The following is a 7,807-nucleotide window of genomic DNA, read 5'->3' as shown; positions in this document are numbered from 1 at the left end:
AGAAATATACAGAAGAAAGTAAAACATGCAGGTTTGGAACAACTTGAGGGTGAGCAAATGATTACAGAATTTCATTCCTTTAAAGGGATAGTTCCCAAAATTGAAAACATTTTGTCATTAGTACATACTCACCCTCAAATGGTTCCAAATCTGTATGACTTTCTTTCTTCTGCTGAACACAAAAGAAGATATTTTAAAGAACGTGGGTAACTAGATAGTTGATGGCACCCATTCTGTGCATTTACATGCACCCTCATAATGCGATTATGATGGGATTTTGGCAGTATTGCGATCAAACTTTACCTCATGTAAACACACAATGATCAAATGATCAAATCGCATTAAACTAGGTGGTGTACGCCGATTTTAATCGTAATAAAAAGGCATGTAAACACCTTAATCGCATTATTACCGCTCTGACCAAAGTGCACATGTGTTCGGAAGCACTTGGGTGCCGTGTGTTCGCACAGCTTCATGAATGAACTCCGTGACATTATTCTGAAGTTTTCTCTTCTCCAAACTCTGTCAACACAACTCGCTGTGCAGTCCCTGTTCCGTATCTTCATCCAGATGGTGCGAAGAACGGGACGGCAACGTAGGCAAACCTGGCATTGCGACATTCATCACGGCGCCATATAATATCTAGTACATCCATAAAAATGTATTTTGAATTTGATGTGAGTAGATTAAAATAATGGCTGGTAACATACCGTATGACTATCTGAGTGTGGTATAACCATATTATTAGCGAATAATCAGAGTAATGAAAATTGCATGTAAACTGGAGTGAAGAGTTCTGCTCATGTCACGTAAGCATCTTACTGCGATTAAGACCTTACTCTGATTATTAGAAATAATTGCATTATTAGTGCACATGTAAATGTAGTCACTGACTTCCATTGTAGGAAAAAAAAATACTATGGAAGTCAATGTGTGCCATCAACTTTTTGGTTACCAACATGCTTTAAAATATCTTCTTTTGTGTTCAACAGAAGAAAGAAACTCATACAGGTTTGGAACAACATGAGGGTGAGTAATTGATGACAAAAATGTCATTTTTGGGTGAGCTATCCCTTTAAGTAGCCTACTTATAATTTATAAAAACCTTGAAGAACTTAAAGATTCAGTGGCTTCCTCAACACTGAAAATAAAAGACAATTATGATTGCATGATTATGTGCCATCATGCCAATGGATTATCGAGATGTTCAAAGATTACATATTTTAACTAACACTATTTCAGTGTTATTTTAATATATCCCAGTCACAAGAATAATAAAACCTCAGTGTTTTTGCTGGACACCCTCCACAGAGACAGAACATCCATTCATTTCTGGAACGATCCCACTGGTGTTCTTAATACACGCTGATATGCATCCTGTTTGCTGCTATTCAAGCTTTCCAAATTCCAGCACATCACATAATGAGCTTTGACAACTCACATCTTTTTTTTTTCTACCCTAGAAACACTTATCATGCACATTCGCATACATGAGCCAATCACATCCAGCTCTTCCAATGCATAGACTTTGAGCATAATCACGCGATGCTATTTCAGAGCAAACCGGAGACTGTTTGCATTGACCTGCTTACGTGCCCACGGATGGTTATTTCTGGACATTCGGCGAGAAGTGTCTTTAAAACGGTGAAAGCTTAAGTAATTACGCACGTCTCTGCACAAGCTTGACGAGGGATCAGGCTGCCTTTAAGAACCCCCACCCCCTCTTTTCCCGGGCGTCTCTTCCCCTACCCTTCATCTTAATGAACTTGAACAGATTAAATAAGATCATAAAGGATGAGCCATAGAGTAGCCACCCCCATCTGCTGAGAATTTATATATTTATTTCTTTTGGATTACATTATGATGACATATTTTAATCTCAGGCTGATTCTCAGAGGAGGGATTCACGAGGTGATGAGACCGTCCCCACCTCCACACGCAAATGAAAAGAAGCTTGATTAAATCATTTCCACAATACACTGCCAACATAAAGGAACCATACTGGTGAAATACAAATACAAAATTAAATAGATGGTAATTTTTACAGCATATCATGCCAACAAGGATATGTGAGGTGGCATACATTGAGTTTATTAGATACTGAATTAAATAAATCCCCAACTTTCTGTTTTGTCAGGAATGCTAAAATGTGATTCATGTGGTTGTATTGAAGTCAAAAATATTATTTAATATGGTTGAATCAACCTGACTACTTTAGGTTAAACCAGTGAAAAATCTTTTTTAAAGGTCAGGGATCAAGGTTTGGCTAAATAGCATGACACACTAAGCCCCTGCTGGTAGATGCAGGTAACTACACACTTCCCTTGTTCTCAAAAAAGAATCCATTTCTCCATTGACAGCCATTAAAAATTAGCTGTATTCAGAAATAAATCATTATAATATAGATGCTTTACCCCCCACACCCACTCCCCCCATTTAAATAGTTCTTATTATTAAATGAACAATATGAACAATACTTTTTATTTGTAAGACACCACAGGTGAATAGGTTAAGTTGGTTAATTAACTAATAGATATCACCATGTTTCCCCAGTTGATTTTTGTACAAGTTTCTCAAATGTTGTTTAAATATGCAAATGGGACATTTTCTAATTAAAAATGCACTCATAACCTTAACAAGTTAAAGGTTTTCACAGAGGGGATTCTGGATGTCTCTTTTTTATCACTCCATAAATCAGAAAATACTGTCAACAGCCAGAACAAACCCCTCTGTAAAAACCTTCAGAAAATAGACAGGAATAAATCTGGAAAGTCTGGCGTATGTAAATGCTGTTGAAATCTATGTATCATCTAATATTTCTAGTCTATCTGTTTTTTTCTGATTGACTTTATTGCCTTCAAAACATTCAAACTTTAAGCTTTAAAACTGAAAACCTTTAAACTTTTAAAACTTTTTCAAACTTTCTGGTCAGGCTTTCTCAAGCCAACTTCAAAGTTTGTCTCAATTTGTCTAGTTATATAATATAATACATATAACTTTGATATCACAGCTCAAGATCACTAATGAGGGTCTTCCCAGCTAACAGAATTTTGTTATAAGAACATTCTCTAAATATTCAGTGTTGGTTCTGGGAACTTAAAAAATGTCAAGTTTTCGTTAGAGAAACGTTTTTATAAGGTATGATGTTCCTCAAACGTTCTTTCAACTTAATTTTGATTAACAATTCAACATAGGAATGTTGATTTGTAACATTCCAAGAACATACAAATGTCCAGTTTCCTCAATGTTAGTAAAATGTTATTTAAAGGTTAGTATGATGTTCCTGAAACATTCTTTCAATCATTTAAACACCTGCTGTGAACAAGCACTGAAAGAAAGAGAAATAAGAACACAAACTACAACTTTCTTCAGCCACAGCCTTAGATGAAATCAACTGAAGATAAAAGACATTAAATCTCACTCCACAAACAGCATTACCAGCTTCACTTATTACTAACCAGGGTTGCGTTTCCCAAAAGCATCATAAGCCTAAGTTGATCGTAGCTCCATAAGTGGCAATGGTCCTATGATCAACTTAGGCTTATGATGCTTCTGGGAAAAGCAGCCCAGACTGACTTTATTTCTGTCAGATGTCTACAGAAGTTCTTATTGAGAATTAACAGAGGTTTAGATGTTGAAGTTTGGTTGAAAATGTTTCGTTTGAAGTCACCATCATGGAGATCAGTATTTGCTTTAGTTGGGTTCTTGACCCTTGACTTTTGTTGAGTTGCTTCTTTTTCAGCAGTTTCAGAAAACATTTCCACACTGATAAAACAAATCAACATGTCTGTTTTAATACCAGACAAATTATTGCATTAAACAATGATTGAACAATGATTGATCAAACAAATGATTGTTTAAACAACTGCTTTTTTATGTAATTGTTGACTTAAGGAATTGAAATGTTATTAAAGCGAAAAGAAATAACTTGTAGCACTATTGTTGTGTTTCAGACGCTGAATGTTGATGTCTGTAAGCATATAAATAACACAGTTAGCATTAACTTTCTGTTTAAAACATGTTGTGTCATTTATACACTCATAGACATCAACATTCGGCATATGAAACACAACAATGGTGACATGCTTCATGCCAGCATACAAAACACATTCATGGCTCCCAGCATGCATTGCTGCAAGAACAAATTACACAGCTGAATTTTTTTTTTTTTTAATTATCACCATTGTTGAGGTTTGTATGATGAGTGCTGATGTGTAAGTGTGTTGTGTTTAACTTTTAAATAGTTTTGGACAACCTTATATAAGTCACTTCAATTTTACAAAATTTTTTATCACATTTGAGTTTATTACTTCTTTCTCATATAACATTTCAATTCCAAAAGTAAACAAGACTACAGAAAGGGGGGGAAAAAAAAGTTATTTAAACCACTTCATGCAGTCATTTGTCTGTTATTGAAACAGACATGTTGATCTGCTTTATCAATGCAGAAATGCTTTCTGGAAACACCTGCAATTGCTGAAAAAAAAAAAAACTTAACAAAAGTCAAGGGTCAAGAGCTCAACTAAAGCAAACACTGATCTCCATGATGGTGACCTAAACTAAACATTTTCAATAAGACATCAACATCTAAACCTGCTAATTCTCAATAAGAACTGCTGTAGACGTATGAAAGAAATAAAGTCAGTCTGGTTACTAATAAGTGAAGTTGGTAATGCTGTTTGTGGAGTTGTTTAATCACATCTTAAAAGATTTAATGTCTTTTATCTTCAGTTGATTTCATCTAAGGCTGTGGCTGAAGAAAGTTGTAGTTTGTGTTCTTATTTCTCTTTCTTTCAGTGCTTGTTCACAGCAGGTGTTTGAATGATTGAAAGAATGTTTCAGGAACATCATACTAACCTTTAAATAACATTCTACTAACATTAAGGAAACTGGACATTTTTATGTTCTTGGAATGTTACAAATCAATGTTGAATTTTAAATCAAAATTAAGTTGAAAGAACGTTTGAGGAACATTATACCTTATAAAAAACATGACATTTTTTATGTTCCCAGAACCAACACTGAATATTTGGAGAATGTTTTTATAACAAAATTCTGTTAGCTGGGTCCTTGGACAGGTCAATTAGAAATGGTTCCTTAATGTAACAATGGCACATTTCCACCTTTTAAAGTAGTCTGGATGAATGTTGAGGTGATCATTTTCCTTAGCAGTAGAGAGGTTAGGCATCTTGTCAACCTTCTGCATACACATGGCCACATGGACCTGCGTATCTGTGGACAATGTGGACTTGTCTTCCCTTCAGGGCCTGAGAGTGCTGCTATTGAGTGGGATTCACGAGAGAAACTCGACTGTGAACCTGCTCAAATCCAGAGCTCAGCAGTTTGATAAAGCCCACTGTTTATGTGCGTTCAGGCGAGGGAAATGAGGGCCTTGTATTTGTGTGCATGTGTGTTTGTGTCTGCAGAGTCAAGATTCTGCTATCAGCATGTCTCAGTCCAGCATGAAGCCACTGGACAGCTGACGGAACAATGGATTACTATTCCACAGAGCAGAAAACATAATTGAGTTAGCAACATTTACATTTTGTGTTTGGCAATGGAGAGGGGTTTCATAAAGTCATGTTGTGTTAGGCTCTCGAGGATTTCAAACCTGCTCCTTATCTTGAAGCCTAAACTGTGGATGGAGCCTCTTTCCAGGCATATGCAAGAAACAAGTGTGAAATGCAATTACTTTGCTGTTATTTCACAGTTAAATGCTTTCCTTTGGAATTCCTCCCTTAATTCTCTACATTTACCGTGAAAACAATAACATTCCTGTCAGTCTGCTAACTGAACTGAAAATGTGAATGGAAATATATCACAGTGTTGTTCAGCTATAGTCATAAATATTAGTCATAAATATATCTGATGTACCATTTAATTAAATAAGGTATGGTAGAAGAATTTTGTTTATGGTGATGGATATGTTGGACGGACATGTTGACAATCAATATTTATTTATTTGTATTATTTTAATAATTATGATTAACATTTATAATACTAATAATTACTTATTAATTATTTTAACAACAATAAATAGAGCAAAGTCCAAGGGGGACTAATAATATTTATAACAGTTAATAGCTATATAATTTTTAAAAATATTTTCAATCTATGATTAGCTCTCCAAAAGCAAGAAAGGAGAATATGCCAACAACAAAACTTACCAAAATGGGTTAAACAAAGTAATGTGCACTAAGTAAATAAACATTTCAACAGTTCAAATTCTTTTGAAAACCACATTACAAAAGCAAACACATTACTTTCTTCTTCTTTTTTATTTTTCATTTGTTTTGTTTCTCAGAATTCATGAATCAAGTGTAAACAGTCATGGAGAGCTCCATCTCTACACCTCTTCTTCAATTTCACCATGCTTTACAGATTTTAAAGCCAATATTTGTCTAGTTTCTTTTGCACAGTGGAGGAACGAGCACAGCAGGTGAAAACACACTTATCCTTTCATTGTGGTGGAGAGAACACAGTTCTCATCAAATAAAAATATAATAATGTTTTGTTAATTTTTCAGCTCTGACCTATGGGCATGAATAGTGTTACTCAGTAGGTAAACACAAAAATTAATTATTTAATATCTTTACACAAGGATATTTGTGTTTCCTTGTTGTGTGAACTGGAGCACATAAAACCATTGTGGTTAACACACTGTGTGCATCAAGCAGAGGCATTCATCTCTAATGCAATCTAACATTGTTAGCAGAACGGCTGGAAAACTCTCTACAATGCCACGTGAAAGCCAAAGGTCCACCAGATGCTCATCTGACCTCAAAGTGAGATGATTCAATTGAACATTCTGAGAAGAACAACTGGACATTCAGAACAAGAAGGTCCTCCTGGGCAGATGTTAATAACCTTTCCTTAAAGTCACCATGAAATCAAAACGGACAATTCTTTTTATTTTAATGGAATATTGCATTATTTATTATAAATTATTTATCAGTGAACATAATTTTTTTATTCCTTTGCCATCTCTTCTCTTATGACGTGTTTACTGGTGCGAGGACGGGACAACCGTGTTGACATCACAGCAATAGCAAACCACAAACCACAACCATCCAATCAATTCCCTAGACTATGCTGCATCCCAATTCGCATAAATAGCATTTGAAATTAGAATTAGTGTGTCCCAAATCATAGTATGTTGAAATGAGTATTAAATAGATACCAGGATGGTCTACTTTTCCTGGTTAGAATCCGAAGTGCAGATCCGTGCACACTCTAACGGCTAATATTGCCCACAACCCATTGCGCGTTGGACGAGGATTTGATTAGAACTACAAACACGAATAAAACGTGTTAAAAAATACAAACACGGCAGATAGCAAACCAGCCTCAGTTTGATCAATGTTAGAACCTCAGTGTGTAATATCCATGGGGGGAACAGAATCCGACGGCAAAAATCCAGCTGTCCTAACCGTTCCCCCACCCCCATTATGACTGATGTTTATGTAGTGGATTAAAAAATGCTGATTCTATACTGTGTGTGGATGGAGCTTAACCAGCATCAATTTAAAAAAATATTTTTGCATTTCTGCCTTTTATTGTGATAGGACAGTATGTAGACAGTGTACAATATAAAATTAGTCTTGCTATAATTAATAATGATATAATTTGAGTGAATTCTAGATGACAACAACCAGCTATACAATGACTGTCTCTTTATCAGACAACATCATCAGCATCTCTTTCCACATCAAACACAATCACAGCCAAAGTACAACTAACATTAAAAAGCCAAAGAGTCAAACTGCACAACTAAAGCAAATACTGACCACCATAATGGTAACTGAAA

The sequence above is a fragment of the Ctenopharyngodon idella genome, chromosome 14, assembly GCF_019924925.1.
Source record: "Ctenopharyngodon idella isolate HZGC_01 chromosome 14, HZGC01, whole genome shotgun sequence".
Lineage (NCBI taxonomy): Eukaryota > Metazoa > Chordata > Actinopteri > Cypriniformes > Xenocyprididae > Ctenopharyngodon > Ctenopharyngodon idella.
Note: the sequence above shows the minus strand (reverse complement) of the source record.